The 18,360-nt window shown below is 44.1% G+C and overlaps 1 pseudogene across 1 annotated transcript in view; it reads left to right on the top strand.

Moving 5' to 3' along the window:
• LOC124043868 overlaps nucleotides 1-18,002 on the top strand; it is a 43,141-nt pseudogene extending 25,139 nt beyond the window's left edge. Inside the window, exons 7-11 of the transcript XR_006840392.1 lie at nucleotides 260-357; nucleotides 11,639-11,780; nucleotides 12,356-12,452; nucleotides 14,574-14,696; nucleotides 17,491-18,002. The product of XR_006840392.1 is annotated as an obg-like ATPase 1 (transcript). The remainder of the gene's footprint in view (nucleotides 1-259; nucleotides 358-11,638; nucleotides 11,781-12,355; nucleotides 12,453-14,573; nucleotides 14,697-17,490) is intronic.
• Nucleotides 18,003-18,360: the final 358 nt, after the last annotated feature.

The following is an 18,360-nucleotide window of genomic DNA, read 5'->3' as shown; positions in this document are numbered from 1 at the left end:
CTCTCTCTCTCTCTCTCTCTCTCTCTCTCTCTCTCTCTCTCTCTCTCTCTCTCTCTCTCTCTCTCTCTCTCTCTCTCTCTCTCTCTCTCTCTCTCTCTCTCTCTCTCTCTCTCTCTCTCTCTCTCTCTCTCTCTCTCTCTCTCTCTCTCTCTCTCTCTCTCTCTCTCTCTCTCTCTCTCTCTCTCTCTCTCTCTCTCTCTCTCTCTCTCTCTCTCTCTCTCTCTCTCTCTCTCTCTCTCTCTCTCTCTCTCTCTCACAGATCGAAGTGTTGAACAAATACTTGTTTTTGACATCCAAGCCAATGATTTACCTCATTAACCTCTCAGAGAAAGACTACATCAGAAGAAAGAACAAATGGTAAGTCAGTGCTCAGAAATAGGGAGGAACCCCGCTGACTTTACATACAGCATGGACAACCACAGACCTTCCGTTTTACAAAATGTGTATTTTCTTATTAATTGTCGACTCCCTTACACCTCACCCATCCATAACCATGAATGAATGAGTCCTGTTTTCAGTTTATGTTATATCAGCTCAAACTGCGAGACATTGAACCAATGTTTTCCAAAGCACTTCCATGGTCAATTCCCAATGTTCAATAACGGTTTTAAAGCGTGTCCCCCTTCTAACCAGTAACTGCAGATAGTTATGAGTGATGTTTCGATACCGTAGGCTTACAGTGCTCAGAGTAAAGTCCTATTGTGAAGCTTCTTTATTCTCCCCATGTTAAAGTGATCCCTCAGCCACTGTGGAGTTGGTTTGTCTACTACTACCGTACCCACGCTGCTCTACTGACTCCAGACCAATAAGATAGTCTCTCTGTGACAGGACTTGCCTGGGGGTGGCACTCAGCCCGCTCTGACACTCCAGTCACAGTCAACCCTGCAAAACCAAAGCAGCCCCCAAAACTCTGCACTTCATTAAGTATTAAGACCATCTGGCTTCCATTTTCCATGAAAAATGGCACATTTCCATACGATATCAAAGGGGGAAAGGCTTTAAATGACAACAAAAATTAACATTCAGTGACTCAAAGCCAAAATAGGAATGCATGTCGTATGGAGAGGGCCAATAAATCATAAGGATGGTTCTCTTTAAATATTATGATGTCTACAATTGTTTTCCCCCAAAATGTTTGGTTTTGTCTGAAGAGTTCACTGTTTACATGTGTTGTTTGCTCTTCTTCGAAAATATGAATACTTTGTCTTACTGGGTTGACTCGCCATCTCCAAATACATATTTTGCATGGAATTCAAGTGAAATCAGAATGACATCTGCAACTTAGATGTTCATAGTGACTCACAAACATGTGCTTTCAACTACTGTATGTGTTTCCTAGTAAACAGGTCAGAGGGGTTCTTGGTGTAATCAGCGGTTCTATTTGACTTGTCATCTCAAGCCCTGCCTGACTTATCTCTGTCTCATAAACTCTACAGGTGAACTCAGACTAAATGAGATTGTGTCAGAATGTTTCCAAATCTATCTGTTTAGGTCTGGTAAACAGTGTTCTCTATGTCCCATTCATGCAGTACCTGATATATGGGCCCTATGGTTTTGCCACGGCCTGTTGCAGAGTGCTGGTGTGGCCATAGGGGTGATGAGAACGGGCTTTTTCACTTGAGCACCTTGAGGGGAGTGGAGCTTCCCTGGCCACAGGGAGAGCAGACTGGGAGATGGCCATTACAGGTGAAAGGGATACTTGTCTTATCTACGCAACAGTCACATACTGTCCATAACCACTCACCTGAAGGATGGGTATCGCACTTTTTCAATTGCCCTCTAGGTTTCGGCGTCAAACAGTTTGTTCCTGCTTTTGTTTGTCTCTGCTTCGCTTGGCAGACTCGTTAGATTCGGAGGGAAGTTGTTCAACTGATGACTGTCTGTTCAAAAATGTTCCTGACATGACAGTCTGTCTGTCTGTCTGTCTGTCTGACAGCAGGAGGAGGGAACGCTGCAACAGAAACACATAAATCTGATGAATCATGACGTTGCGGAGCGTCAGTCATTGGCAGGATTTTGTTTTTTCTTATGTTACCTCTGTGTGGTTCTGTTTTTTTTACTGTGAGAAATGCAATAAATCTCGGGGCGTTTTCAAATGGGCAAACAGTAGTGCCGTTGTGTCCTGAGGGCTGAGCGTGGAACAATGCAGACATCAAAGTGTTTCTGATTGACAAGTGATGGGCCACTTCCCTTGTCCAGAGTGGAGCCCACACCTGTACGGAGATGATTACAGGTAGATTTAGCTGCCCCTAAATGTACACTAAATGCTGCTCTCAGCCCTAATAGCAGCCAGTCTGCTGTGGCGACGCCAGACTGCCATTTGGCTGTCGCCGTGCTCCCGTGTTTTCCCCCAGAACAGTTGAGATGATGATATGGTTAAAGACTATTCAAAGCAAACAGCAAAACAAATTGTAATCTCAGCTTTTAATGTGAGTAGAGAATAAAGAGGAGCACCATAGAAGGTAAACAGGCCAGTCTTGTCTTTTTTTTGGTTCGGGACACTCGAGGGGCCATTTTCCAGGCCCACGGCACTGTGTTCATTTACATAGTGCAGTGTTTGCAATGTCTGTTAATCACATATTCACTTTCAGGCAGACTTTTCAGTTGTTGTTGATGATGGTGTGTTCTCATATTTTTGTCACAAGCATACGTTTTGGCTACACACTTTCCTTTTCAATCATTTCCTGTTTGATCACCATGTTCAGATAGCGTTGCAAATGGAAAGGCCTTTTGTTGCGTGACAGACAGGCACGTGCACAGATAGGGCTCAACCAGTGCTCGAGCACCTGCCCTTTGGCCCTCCTATGAGAAAGTGCTTTCGCAGCTAAGTGGAATTATTTTATTTTGAATTTTATATTTAAAAAAAATGTATGTAACGAATTGCAAATCAAACTAGCTCATAAATCCTCCCCCCGCGCTCCCGCCTCAAGCGTGCACTCGCCTGACTTTTGCATTGTGCTTGTGCTTGCCCGTAGCAAGCACTGTGCTTGCTACGGGCGCCGGGTGGATAGTTTGAATAGGCCTACTGGTAGGCTACTTATGGAATTGGACCTGTTATGTGTGTTTCTCACTGTTATGGACAGAGAAGGGGCGAATTCAAGTGTTTGGTGGTAATAAGCAAATGTCATCAGCAGAACAAACTGACATGAAGTAAAATGGTTTGTTTTGACAGCATCGCAAACTAGCTAGCTAACTAGGAGATTTACATCATCATCCACTATGGTCAGCTGGTAGACACTTTTCTGATGTCACTCATCTCATCTCTAGGTAGTAGCCTACTAGGAGTCATTGGCTCTAGCTTGCTTACAATGAGTGACGAATGTGATATTGCAGAAAATAAATAGGCCATAATACAAATGTTCTGATACAGAGACCATTTGCATTTTACGAATTTCGAGTAATGAATTAGGAAAGTAAGCGTTTTGGACCTGCCCCCCGAAATGTCTGTGCACGGCCCTGACAGATATGACTTCCATGTTATATAACGTAGGCAAAGAATTCTGCCAGAGGAAAACGCGTCCATTTGCTAGACCATCATATCCCTGTTTGGAGTGCAGTGTTGTAAACCACTACATACCAAGCTGACCTCATTTCAACAAGAGTAAACTGTATTAGCGTTAGCAAGCAGCCATCATTAATGGAGGGATCAGAGAGGGAACAGGGCCTCCTTTCATCCCCAGGTTCTCTGCTGGAGACGGTACATCATTTACTGTAGAGAGGAGCACGTGGGTATAATTCCATACAGTACAGTACAGTGCGTGTGTATGAGAATGTGTCCATGTGCATGTTTGAAGTCTGTTGCCGAGGCGACTCCATGCTCATATGGATGTTGGCGTAATTGCGGTGTGGAGATCAAAGGCCGGCTGGCCGAGTGATGTTCCAGAGGAGCCTTTACCACTCCGGCCCTCTCCTCTGTGGAGCGGGGGCTGCCTGCTGCTCGCGCAGCTCCCCTCTCCCCTCCAGCCATGCGCTGCCTCCTGCACATCCCCGCTCGTAAAAAATGATTAAGGCCGCATTTGTCATGTGTTTATGACTGAGAGGCATTGCGTGATAGGGAATGGCATCTACAAGAGTCTACCAAGAGGCTTTCTCTTCCCTCGGCGTCAGTAGGCTGCCTGGAACACTTTTGTCTGTGTCACATAGTTTGTGTATTAGAGAGGGTCATTACTCCTCAGTTTATAATGTGGGTGTTTGTCTGCTGTTTGTATGTTTTCACTTGTCAAGGCACAAGCTGGTAATTTAAAAGCTCCTGGTCGGTGGAGTTTTCAACCTTTTTAAATATTTTCATTAGCCTCGATATTATCAGATATTTAATCCAATGTCCTTAGCAGACAGCCAACTGTCATCGCATTTAGTAAACGCAAAGCTCCACTTGAGAGCCAGCCTGTTTTGCTGAAGAGTTTTTTTTCCTCCTCATAATGTGCTTTAAAGTAAATTGGAGCCTCTTAAGTAGGTGTGTTGACCTTTAAGAAAACCGGAAAGCGTGACCTCTCTGAGTGTGCAGAGTTTGTACCGTGAGCGGGGTGGCTCTTCACAGGGGGCTTTTACATGCAAGGGGTGTATCTGTCTGTCTGTCTCTGTCTGCGTGTGTGTGTGTCTGGCACGTGTCTGTCTGTGGATTGGTCGTATGTTTATTACTTTCTTCCTGCTTATGTTGTGTGTCTCCAGACATGTTACTTTGTTCTTACTGGCTGTCTCTTCATTTCTCTCTTGTTATGGAAAGTGAACCAGCAGGTATGTTTGCTTATTGAACTACCCCAGCTGGCCTGTAGGTGGTGCTTTGACAATTCAAGTAAAGGTACCTCTGCAGTGAATCGCAGCAGGGTGATGGTCTAGCCACGTTTAGTTTTAAGATCGCACTCTCTGAGAGGACGTGCTCCGTTTGTCCCTCGGCTTCTCTCTACAACCTACTCATCTGTATTTTGTGCAGGTCTTCTATTCATTTGATTTCAGGATTGACTTTGTTTTTAACTTTTATTTTGGTGCAGAGTAATGATAACTGTACATTTTCTTTAATGTTAGAGGATTTGTTAATGAACTGGCAAGCGGGCGCATCTCGGTCCCCATCAGATTGTGAGGCAGACTGTCACCGAGGGAAGGCATTGTTGTGGTCTGCTGAGAACCGTTACAGGAAAGCGGTGGCAGCAGCCCACTACTCCAAACCATAATTCCCGTAAACAGAATTGAACGTTTATTGAGTGCAAAACCGCTGGCTCCATCCAAGTTTTAAGGAACTGCTGTCTAGGGAGTCACGGTTTGCCTTTCAAAGCGATGTGGGACATATATGATCAGTGGGTCCCCTTTCACTCTATCCACAGCCGTCCCCTCTCCCCTTATGTACTGTGGGATCCTGGAGAGAAAAACCGCGTTCCCGTGGAAGGAAGACATGTACCCTGCTGAAAACACACACTCCTAGTGGAAGCCTTCAGTTAGGCTTTGTAATGAGTGTGGATGACTTTGAGAGGCTCGGAGAGGAGTAAACCATATCCACATGGGCTCTAATAAAAGTCCCGGAGCATCAGTTCACTTGGCTTTGTTATTGACCGTCCCTGGTCTGTTTGCCTGGTCTATCACACTGTTGTTGTTCACCATGTTGGATGAGTAGAAGACACTGGGTAGCCTGGCTGCCTTTTGTTGTGGTCTGGTCTGGTGAGGTCTGGTTTGTTGGGGAAGACACGCAGGCAGGGACGGCTCTGTTCGGTTGTTGTTATCACTAATGAGATCCTAACGGTGAGTGTCACAGCCTTCCTTCCTGGCCATAGGAACAAAGCAGACACTCGTTTGTTCTCATTTGACCTCACAAGACAGCGACGTGTTCCCCGAAACGGTCCCCTTGTGTAATAAAGATTGGGACAATGCCAAGTGGGTGAACCTGGGCTACATACTTGACCAGAGGGCATAGCTTCAGGTTCGATACTGATCAGAAGTCCCATTTTGAACTGAGTAAAGCTCACTTACCTCTTCAAATCAAATCAAATCAAATCAAATTGGCCTTTCTAGGGAGTTTTTCCTAGCCACCGTGCTTTTACACCTGCATTGTTTGCTGTTTGGGGTTTTAGGCTGGGTTTCTGTACAGCACTTTGAGATATCAGCTGATGTACGAAGGGCTATATAAATAAATTTGATTTGATTTGACTTACCTCTTGCTCTTGACCCGCTCGTAGGACACACAGGGATTATTGTGTCACTACTTTCTCTGGCCATACTTTCTGTGTTACTAACTAGGTCAACTGCCGTGACAACGCTGCATTTGGTTTGAATCCGCTGCTTGAATCGTGTGTGTCAGCATATAATACACGATCACAGCCTCATTCCGTTCAGTCCGTGTTCTTTTGATAAGAATAGCCATTTCTGTTGTAACACAGTATGCTAACTCTTCCAAAGCATTCAGAAGCAGGTCTGTGGTGGGGTGGGGTGGGGGGAAGCCCTCGGAAGCATTCTTTGTGCTATTGAGAGCATAAGAATCTCTGTGTGTTTTAAGTCAAGCTAATGATATATTTTGATAGCTTTGGCAAGTTGTGCTGTTTATTATCTTTTGTGATAAGGGTTAAAACAAAACACACATGTCACAGCAAGTGTCCTGCAGCCTGACAGCTTTAATGAGATAAATTAATGAATTTAGTGTTGCCACATACAGCTCCTGAAAGCTTGTTATCAGAGTGATTGTTGAACTGTTATGAATGGAAAAAGGAAACGGGGGGGGGTGATGGAGGGGGGTGCATGATTGGCTGATGTTCCATATGTCCTTGATTACCTTCCCTCTGCTTTTATTCTAATAAGTGCCATTCTTTGTACTCCCTTGGACGGGTAGACAGTCTGACACAAGATGAGAATAAATATTGCATGTGGTACACATTAAGCTGTCATCCAGGAAGAGAGAGGGAGAGATGGAGAAATCCACCGCTTTACATTCTGCTGCTTGCGCTACACTTTGCCTGCTCTTGTCACAATTGTCACATCTTGATGACTTTCTCCCCCCTCGTGTTCTTGCTCGCAGTCAATTGCAATGAATGACAGCCCTGCTGCCCCGTATAGAGAATTATTTAGGGTGATGTAGGATGTACTCTTGGGAGTTACTGTTTGAATTTCTGATCGTGATATTAGTTTTTGTATTTTTATGGAGTGTTTGTTCATTCAATAAAGCCAAATTCACTATGGATTTGATCTATGTTTGTTTTCAAGTATTTGTACTTCATGAAAGAAAGTTGTTAGCGAAAAAAACAATTGAAAAAGCCTGTTGTTAGCATGGCCTTGTTGTGCAGCTTGAGAAAAGAGAGCAAGAGGATGCTCTTAATTAAGCCTCTTCCCATTGTGCCGGTACCGCTCTGCTCCCCTCAGCCGTGAAGAGGGAAACAAGTTCACAATATTTGCTTGTGATGTGAGGAAAGCAGTGAGAGAGGCTGAGGTTGTGTGCTGGCTGCTTGCCTCTCAGGGCTGTATGTATTGCCTCTCTTCGCCTCTCCATCCAGCCGTGGCCACGAGGAGCAGAGAGCTTCTGCACTCGTGTCCTCACAGGAGCGCACCACTGGGAGGATGAAAAGCGTCCCACAGAGCCCCTGACTTCCCAGCCTCAAACGGCACCGTGAGCTCATACCTCTCATCTCCCCCCTCCACTGAGGGAGGAGGGGTGGAGAGCTGGTCGAGATGCTGCGTGCTCCAGAGCGTTCAGCGGGAACTGAGAAACAGAGAGGGGGGGGGGGATAAAGCCTCTGGGTTGTTATTGTATTAGTTGGTGCATGGCATGCAAGCCAGCAGCAGCAACAGCAGACAGATGGGGAATCCTTTAGCTGTGTGTGTGTGTGTGTGTGTGTGTGTGTGTGTGTGTGTGTGTGTGTGTGTGTGTGTGTGTGTGTGTGTGTGTGTGTGTGTGTGTGTGTGTGTGTGTGTGTGTGTGTGTGTGTGTGTGTGTGTGTGTGTGTGTGTGTGTGTGTGTGTGTGTGCGCGCGCGTGCTATCCAGGTTCAAGTGCTGAGGAGCTTTGTTTGGCTGTGTGTCTGTCCACCTGTGGGTGGGTCAGTAATGAAGTAGTGGAGAGGGAGAGATTGTTAGAGGATTACTTCTCAGTCCTGTCAGCATTCAATTGCATCTGAAAGGAGGCCACTCTGGGCCTAGGTGCTGGGTCCCTTTGTCCTCACCTTTTTACAGGCTTACCTGACTAAGCAGTGATAATGAAGCCGGTCCGTATGAATGCACGGCAGACACAGGCCCAGGTCACAGGCTCAGGTAACTGCACCTGTACTTTAGGAGCTCCCATTGTGTCCTCCCTCCTGAGTCGTTTAAGCAGATCAAAGCTGTGACAAAGCCCAGGGCAGCCCCAGGCAGGCGGAAACACAGGAATTATTCCCCCTTCAGGATTCTCTCACAGAACAAGACAAATAGACAAGACACCCCTGTGGGAAGTGTTCATTCCAGCCTACTGTGTGTTGGAAGCTCTTTTGTTTTTAGTAGGTTGTCATTACTTTACCATAGGTTGTTCCGTTGAATAGACAGACGTATTGTAATTGCTGCAGGCGTGTATTGTAGAGCTAATAACCTGTGTTAATTTATGTGTAGGTATTGTCGGCTTATTGTGGAATAAAATATGTAGGCGACACACAAAAAAGGCTATTAGGGTATCGAATAACAGCATGTTTAGGATGTGGTTGTTTTGAATAATCGAAATAACATGACCGCAAGAAAATACTGTTAGAGTATTATGAAGACATACCAGAAATATGCATAATTTAATGAATATATATTAGGTTGAATAGAGATTAAAATAAATACATTTAGAAATAGAAATCGTTGGAGGCTGGTTTTAAAGAAAATATTGATGTATTATATTTGCTTTTAAATGATTATATACGGGATATATATACATACTTTGTTTTAGGAGACTAGCAGGAAAAGCAGCAGAAACCTGGCTCGTTCCCCAGTCTTGTTTGAGGCTTTTAGGCCGGTGAGTGATTAGCAGAAATAATGTCCCTGTCACCCTTAATCACATTAAAACGTGGTTAACATTCAATTTTTCCTACTTGATATGCAAAAATTTCCACTAGATTTGCAGCGAAGGCCATTGAAATTCCATTATAAAAAGAATAAAAATTTCAGGCGTCATTTGTTCAGAGAAGGAGATCTAGATTTGAAAGTGCTGAATCTTTCTATTAGCAGAGCTGTGAGAGATGGCACTCTATACTGAGGCATAATGGGACAGTGACAAGACACACACACACACAGAGTGTCTTTTCTTTCACAGTCTTTTGTTCTCTTCCCCCAGTAATGTATTGTATCTACTTTGATATTTTGGCATCTTTGACAGTGGTCACCCTGCTTTTACAAACAACACATTTGAACTCAATTGCACAGCATGTTAAGAAACATGTTTTTTTTCTCAAATAGTACGAGTACTTTGAAGCATTCTTGGATTGAGTCAACACTGTGTAAACTGTATACTGAAAGTGAAACATTTCGACAATAGAATATACATTTTATTTGCCCGTTTCTGATGAATTAAGCTCGGCATTGCTTAGATTGTAGAGTGCATAGTTGAGACAGATGGCCCAGACTCAGTATCAAGTTGTCAGCGCATTAAAGATACAGGACATGGACCCATCTGAGTGCAGACAACTTTTCACTTATTACCTGCACGGTCCGACTCTGTCATGACGGACTGACATCACATGACACTTTGCATGTCATTATTTACCAATGTATGCGTGATGGAATAGCCTCTTGGAGAGGAGCAATATTCTTGATGTTTTGGCATGAACATTTACCCGATTCATTTGTCAAGACGCGTTCTCACACAAATAATTGGAGAGGATGTAGCTACTGTAAAGTGGCGTGACTAGACAGTGGTGAAGTTCCTGAAATTGGTCGGAGAAGTCATGTTGACAGAACATCAAATCTCTTAATTGACAGTGCTGCGTTGCCTCTGTTGGGAGAAGGGGGTGTACCTTGTTCCCGTGGCAAGGTGTTTGTCTGCTCCTGTGTCACTCGATGCGAGGACCCAGGGACCCTCGTGCTCATTTGGCGCTCACATTCTCCATCTCGGCATCCGCATTATTAAAATCATCCCTCAGCGCTCCACCAAGAGCCTCTTTGTTACTTGGCTGGCGAAGCTCGCTTCTGTCAAGTCTTCACCAATTACAGTCGCAGGTACAATGGTCTATTCACAGGATCACAGCCCTTGACTGGTGTGGGGAGAGTGATTTGTGAATCATTATTCGGCTGCCTGTAGAGAATGCGATACCTGAGGAATGCAAATAATCTGCCAGCCAATAGACGGCTGGGCTCCGAAAAGTGACAGGCTACAGCTGTTATTATCCCAGATTGGATTCTTTTCCCCTCTTGGAGAGGCAGTCATCTCCTTAGCTTTCAAGCTGGAGGTTTCCACTAAATGTTGTTTCTTTCCCTTCATGGGAAGTGGTGGCCAGCTCATAGTGGCGGCTGTCAAATCCTCAACTCTCGTTTAAGCGCATCACAGCCTCACTCTTAGCAGGAAGGGAAATATTAGGCGATGGTTCTAGATAGATAGTTATGTTTACTGCAGAGGGAATCCATTGATGGTGTAAGAAGCGAATTTTGGCATCACTCAGTAAGATAAATTAAATGATCAAAAAAAGCATCCAAGCAACCGCTGCTATGACATTTCCCTGAAGTTGTCATTCTTTTCCCATATTTAGCATTGATTGTATTGTTGTAAGCTGTGAGCGGTAGAAATACACTAGAGTTGATTTGACTGCACCAGTGATCCAATAGCGAGATGATAAACGGTTGACATTGTTATTGGAATAGCTGTGGCATTGAGGTTGTGCGGTCACTCCCTGCCTTTTGATTTATAGGTTTTTAAACAGGAAAGTAGGATTACAGATAATGACAGGGGCCTTTAGAATCAAGTCTGGGAGCTCTCTCTGTCGGGCCCAAAGTGTTAAAACGGGTCTGTGTGATGCTGCTCGTTGGGTTTCGTCCAATCCCAGGCCAGGCTGAAAGCGTGTGGGGCTAATCTCATAATTATCCGACCCCCTCCCACATTGTTCTGGCAGAGAGTTACCATTAACTGTGAGGATATCTTTGTCCTGCAATGTCAGGTTTCCCGCTGAGTCACAGGGCAGAAAAACCTCTTAAAACGGCTTTAAGGGAAGTGAATAACTAAGATGTTCATAAGTGGGAACACTATACTTACATCCATCCTGCAGGCCTTAGACCAATTATTGGACTGGGTGCTAACGGTTTGAAATAAATCTACTTGTCCTTTACAGTAAAGATTCAACCAACCGTAAGGATGGATTTAGGGTAAAACATTGCCATTTTAACTATATAATTGTCAACAATCTGCTTTTTCTTAATGGGATGTCATTGCATGTATTCTTTCATACCTACACATGACATAATAATAATATAATAATGTCACATAAACGTAGTCCTGAACTGGGAACTTGTTAATAACCGAAACTTAGCAACAAAGTGAAACTGTGCAATCGCAGGGCGACCTTGGCAGGGCAATGTTCCGAAACGGCATGGTAAACAGGCCGGGCTGTTCTCTCATGAATATGCATAGGCCAGCCGACGGATAACAAACGCTACTCTGTTCTGTTCTGTCAGTCAACACCAACACCACGAAGCTCCATCCTGTCTGTGTTGTTGTGTCTACTGTCCAGGTTGGTGAAAATCAAGGAGTGGGTGGACAGTCATGACCCCGGGGGCGCTGGTCATCCCCTTCAGCGGAGGAGTGGAGAGTGTCCTGCAGGACATGAGTGAAGAGGAGATTCAGAAGTACTGCACCGAGCACAAGGCTCAGAGGTTAATTAGCATTCAGTCTCCCCACACTTTATTATCAACTGTGCCCTCCACGCACTCCTTTAATTACATGCGCTGATAGAATAATAAATGGGAGAGTAATTACCATTATAAAGCGAGGATCCCTCTCTTAACGGGAACAACTCAGTCCAAGGGTTTTCTTCTAAATGAAGTTTTTAACTGTCATCTGTCATCTACAGGTATAATTATAACTTGGGCATTTTGGGTGTATTGTTCATATGTGAAAACCTCTATGGAGGAAGAGAAATTGTGACAGCAGATTTTTTTTTCTTCTCCCGAGCTCTGAGAGACGTTGGGATGAATTCTTAAAGGTGCTAAATGAGACGGCAAGCGTGCCAATTAATCCAAAAAAATCACTGGAGAATTAAATGCTCTATGTTAAACGAAGTGATCCTATTTTATTTATTTAATGAGTTTATATGCCGGGATTGATGTGGTCTTGCCAGAGAGGTGGCTACGAATCAAAGCAATACTAAAATACCCTAAATGACCTAGCATTTACAGCACCGTGAACAACATGAAAATTGATATTGCTTTCACCCTGCTTATTCTGACAGCGTTCTGACAAGGATCATCAAGGCTGGCTATGGAGCCCTACAGTTGGAGTACTTCTTCACAGCTGGACCAGACGAGGTCCGTGCGTGGACCATCCGGGTAAGACCCTGTCCCAGCGGCTGGCCGCGCCGCGAGCCGTTCCACCCTGCTGGCATCCAGCCTGATATCAGCCACTTTCAACTTTGTCATGGTCCTGCTTTAGCTAGTCATTACAGGCCAAGGATAACTTCAATTACTGGTGAGCTGCTGAACAGTGAAAGTGGGGGGCTACATTGATTGAGGAGGGCAACAATTGATTTTGCCCATTACGTCCTGAGAATGTTTCCATCCAGTGCAGATCTGCCTGCCCTCCTCCTGCCGCGGGAGATAAGGGGCCCTAGCATTGTGCCTGCCTAATCTGTGTGACGGGGGTTGTCTGTGCTGAAATTGATGTGGCTTTTCATTTGACCATTTGTGGGCCCTGCTGGGGGCTCCTCCTCCCTGTGTCTCAGTTTACTGAGCCCGCCGAGAGCCTGGGTGACACTGAATCACAGGCGGATTGACATCGATACAGATGTTGGCTCGGCACACTGGTATTGTGCAAATGTTTTAGAGGGAATAAAAGGATTAAGGGCCGTCCTAATAATGTGTTCTACCTGTCAGGAGTAGCATACCGATGCATTGGTTCATCCTAACACATGTAAGTAACGTGAGCAGTGTTTAAGACAACTGGCTAAACTGAAAGTATGTACAGTACGTTCTTAAGAAAAAGACGACTTTGAGCTTAAAGTTTTTGATTGCCAATAATATATGAGCCACCTCCTCCCAGCCATGAGTGATGTCCTCGGTGTGTTTAGGAAAGTAACAGAAGTCCTCCAAGCCTTTCTCTCCTGTGGGCTTGTCTCCTTTGACATAACTGAGTATGGCTAGCCTTGATTGTGTGTGAGAGGCATTTAGTCTGGTAAGCATCGGTGAGTAACTATATTAACCCAATACATCTTACATTGTAAAAACTGCACTCTGTAACGTGGTGCTGCTAAGCCCTTTAGCATGCTTTATTAGGCAGCCTCGAGGTGACCATTATCTATCAGGCTGCTCTGCATAGCTGTTAACTACTATGATGTGTACCTCTTGTAGTGTGGCATAGGACAAAATCATCCCCTAATCTATTTTTCTCCACCTAGACAAACCTTGATGCTGATTAATGGTAGTTAAACTTACAAGCACTCCGTCAATGAGATTGCATAGGGATGGTAATGTATTGGAGTCATTAAATACACATCATTCTTTTGGCATGAAATATGTTGACCCCAACCTGATTATATACATAATTAAAATTGCTCAACAGTTTCGAGGCACAGTGCTACAGAGCAGGGAGAGGGAGAGAGGGAGAGCAGGTCGACAGGCACAAGTCATAATGATGCAGAGCAGGAATGTCACTTATTTGGGTCATTTGTCAATTTCCCCCAGCATTATTTCAATGCATATAAATTGCGTATTTTATCAGAGACAGTTGTAACTTCTAGCGCTAAATGGGATTTAATGTAGAAAGAATTTATAAAACAGTTAGGGAAAACAGTTGTTTTTGGTACTCGGAATGGACATCTAAAACAATCAATTTGATATTTTCCATGGTTATTCCATTATAATGTATGTTCCGTTTCAATTCAAATGTATATTCCATAAAGGGAACTTTTACATTGCCCTTCAATCATCTGCTGTGCTATGAAAACCTTTTGAGGAAGTTCAAACATGACAAAGAGGAGTAAGAATATGTACAAATACATATGCAGACAGTATACACTGTATATAAAATATAGTGAACGTTTCTATTTCAAAATGGTCAGGTATGATACAGCCAGGTCAATATAGTGTCTCTCCCACTGCAACACTGCCCCTCTCGCTCTCTGACGACCTGAGGCCAAAGTCGCAACCCACAATGAGGCAAGATTGCTTGGACAGAAATCAATAGCACCCTGGAATGGGAATCAGAAATTGCTGGTGGGCATTGATAGCAGCTCTGACTCCTTATCGGCCTCAAGGCTGCTCTACCAATGCACAACGGTGTGTAGTGCTATCCAGAAATCAGGAGCGAGGTAAGAATAACCCCCAACACACCCCCTAGCCATGCTCACTTCACCATCCCCCTATCAAACAGCATGTCAGTCCTGTGCTGTAATCCATCTTCTCCAAAACAATTAATTTACCTTGTGTGTCCTTTCTCTTTCCTCCTCCTGACAGAAAGGAACCAAGGCTCCACAGGCAGCCGGCAAGATCCACACGGACTTTGAGAAGGGCTTCATTATGGCTGAAGTAATGAAATTTGAGGATTTTAAAGAGGGAGGCAGTGAGAACGCTGTCAAGGTGAGCCGTCGGGGTGCGCCAGGAGATGAGGGAAGTCTCCTGTGATCAGTGGAGCTGACAGTCACCACACCGCTCGCACTGCAAATGCTCTTCACCTTTACTCAGGGGAAGAAATTACTGCACACACTCCGCCAGCGCACCTGACAAGCCAACTGATTCCGTCTCTAAACACTGCAATTCTACTCCTGCTACACATATCTTTATCCCAATCTGCTCTAACAGGCTCATGGTAGGCCTTTCTTATACCTCAGACCAGCCGCTCAGAGGAAGCTCTCGGTACCCCACCAGGCGTTAACCAGTCACATCTTTAGAGCACACCGTTAGCTTTATTTACACTCTTTGCCGCCAAATCCCCAAGCCACTGTAGCAGCACTGTTACAGCGATATAAAGGGGCAAGTTAAATAAAGTGTGACATTTTTTTTTACACAAGGACTGTTTCACGGATGAACAGCACATAAGTGTGGCCTGCATATCTTCTTTTATAACTGCCAATGTAACTGCCAATGTTTGTTTTGACCTTTTTACTGGGATGTGGCTTTTAAATGGGCTCTGCTCTGTCAAATATAATCACTGTACTTCATGGTGAATTTGTGAAGACAATAGCTCTACGATAAATACAGCAGGTTATGTCGCTGAGCACTTAAAGGCCCAGTGCAGTCAAAAACGTGATTTGCCTGTGGTTGTACATACTTCCACACTATGAGGTTGGAATAATACTGTGAAAATTATGATAATGCCCTTTTAGTGTAAGGGCTGTTTGAAAAGACTGCCTGAAATCTCAGCCTGTTTGGTTAGGATTGAGTTTTGGCCTGCCTGGTAACATCACCAGGCGGTAAATTGGTTAATAGACCAATAAGAAATAGTTCCAAATCTCTTGGTCAATAACAGCTAGTTTTGAGTTTGCCCCTCCCCACTCAGACCACTCCCCTACAGTCCCAGCCAGTTTTGTTTCTTTTTGTCCATTTTAATTTAAAACAATCACAGCAAGGTACTTAATTTTGACCCAGAAATGATTTGATATTGAGATAAAAATGGCTGCATTGGATCATTAAACGTTTTTATTCGCAGTCTATGAGTGCATGGAAATGCTCAGGGTAACTGTAAGACATTGGCTTCAACTACAACACCTCTTGTCGGGCCTGGTCGAGTTAACGCTATTGGGTCTTGCGTTTTCTTTTTTCAGAAGAAAGCTCAGGGCAAGGAACAACATTCCAAAGTGTTCCATGTCACACAATGGATTGTAGCAATTTCCCGACACCCACCGTGACTAGTGCGTCTGATGCTGTTGGTTTGTCTTGTATGGTCCTGCCCTTGACACAGCAGGACATGAATCTGTCCGTGTCAGTGGTTAGCACGTGTCTGGAGGAAGTGCCTCTATTGGTTTACCTCCAGAACCTTGACTGGCATCTGTTATTAGTGGGTACAAAGCCCTTCACAGTCCTATTATGTAGATAGTTGTGGTACTTAAGCTTCAAACACGATTGAACTTGACCACCAGCCAATAGCTGTTGATGACATCAAACCATGTGGTAATTGGATACTTTTTAACCTGAAATTGGCCTGGTTTCTGTTTTAAAATGCAGCAGGTCTAAAAGTAACAGTGAGAAGTTTGTTTCACCAATGGAATATATGGATTAAACCATTAGGGATGTGGACAAAGTGGAGATCACAGAGTTTCTAGATGAGTATCAGACAGTAATCCCTCCTAAATCCTGTGCAGGAGATGTATGATTAGCACTGGCAAGGAGTGAGAGCTTGGCATACTGACTCCTAATGTCACCCAGTAGATCTCCAAATCCTCTGTCTGGCAGATATCCATGCACTACATTACTAACCCTATAGGGATCTGGAAATGACCAAAACATTTGAATAATTCAATAATATTTCACCTCAATTCTTTAAAAAAAAATGTGTATAAATCCTCTGTAATGTATTTCTGGTTACTAGTTCCTAAAGTGTCAGGAGAGGGTGAAATGTGCAGGGCTCTAGGGGTTTGAACATGATTGTTACAGAAGCCTGACGTCAGAGCCTCAGGTCCTGTTGCATGCTCTCCTTCCAATCCCCGTTCCCTCGTGTATATGTGGACATGGAGCATTTTTGACTGCAGCATTAAGGCCAATGCTAGTTCATGTCAGTTGTGGGAATGGGCTGTTTGAATAGGCCAGCGTACAGGGATATCACATTATTAGTAATCATATCTGCTTAAGCCAAGCTTGCTCCTCCAGATGGCTGCTTTCAAGTGCAAATGAACCAGTTAGACGTGTCTGGTTTAATACATACTCTGGAATCACAAATAGCCATTGATCCCCCCCCCCCCTCCAAGCAGTGTTTCTGGTGCTATAGAGTCTGGATTAAATGGTCTCCTGAGCCTTTAAAGGGACATTGATTCTTCTAATTAATTGTGCTCTGTGCAGAACCAGAATGCATAAACCCGTCCGTATTAGCACTTCAAGTCAATTATTTTGAGTTTGCCCGGGAAGGGGAACAAACACATCTAATGTATACAAAAGAAATGTTGGAACTTATTTTGTTTCCTTGAGAAGTATGAGGTTGCTATAATGAAGAGCGTTATTAACATTTTACTTGTACATATGAATGGAAATTGACAGAGAAGAGGGTTGTTCACTCAGTGGGAATCTAGTCACCCCATGAATAAAACATGACTGTGTGTATATGCTGTTTTCAGGAAAGAGTGAGATGATCACGTGTGTTCATTGCTAATTTACTATTTATAGCCATTTCTTGTTTTTCATTACTGTCATTAATTATGTGTTGTGTTTCTCTGTTTTACAGGCATCGGGGAAATACAGACAACAGGGGAAAACCTACATTGTGGAGGACGGAGACGTCATCTTTTTCAAATTCAACACGCCGAACCAGCCCAAGACTAAGAAGTGACTCCGTCACAGTCTGTTGGCTACCAGAATGGACTGTGCCGTTAGATAATTCCTCTTCTTTGTTTTAGACAGAATGAAGCTGGAGATTGTGATTGATACCTGCCAGGTCGGCTCAGTCCTACCTACTGCCCACTCTGCCACATTATCCCTGTTTGTTTTTGGTTCAGGAGAATTCCATACAGTCCCCCTTGCCAAAGAAAAGGTCCACTAAACGTTGACAGCTTTTGGTAGGAGCATTTGAAGAAGCGTATTACTCTCTTGATACTTCATTAATCTCCATCACTGGTGCCAGGCCTGACACAGCTGACAGCAGGGACAATGCGACCTGCTCCTCTCCTCTTTCCGGAGATAATGCATGTTTTACAGTAGCCCAGATGTCTATACTCAATAAAACATTTGACAAAACCAGCCTGTGTGTGTTTGGGGATGTCTGTATTGACTGGCGCGCGGGTTGCAGACGGCGATAGTGGGTCCTGCTGGCAACTGATTACAGAATTAAAAGACACAGTTGACAGTGGCTCTGGCAGAGAGAGGACAACCATAATTGTATCTGTAAAGCGATTCTTATTGTAGAGGCCTAAGTGTGGGATATTGATTATTTCATACAAGAGAATTGGTCAGGTGAAATTGTGTTTGAATGAACCGTTCCTCTCCATGGTGAGTCCTGATATTCTGAGATGTTCTGTATTTAAAGAGACTGCTTATAAATGTGCACCCCATTATTATTGAGAGTGCCATTATCATTAGACTTAGGTATGCCTGAAGG

Source organism: Oncorhynchus gorbuscha, linkage group LG09 (assembly GCF_021184085.1).
Source record: "Oncorhynchus gorbuscha isolate QuinsamMale2020 ecotype Even-year linkage group LG09, OgorEven_v1.0, whole genome shotgun sequence".
In the NCBI taxonomy this organism is placed as follows: Eukaryota; Metazoa; Chordata; class Actinopteri; order Salmoniformes; family Salmonidae; genus Oncorhynchus; species Oncorhynchus gorbuscha.
Note: the sequence above shows the minus strand (reverse complement) of the source record. Positions and strands in the feature narration are given on the sequence as shown.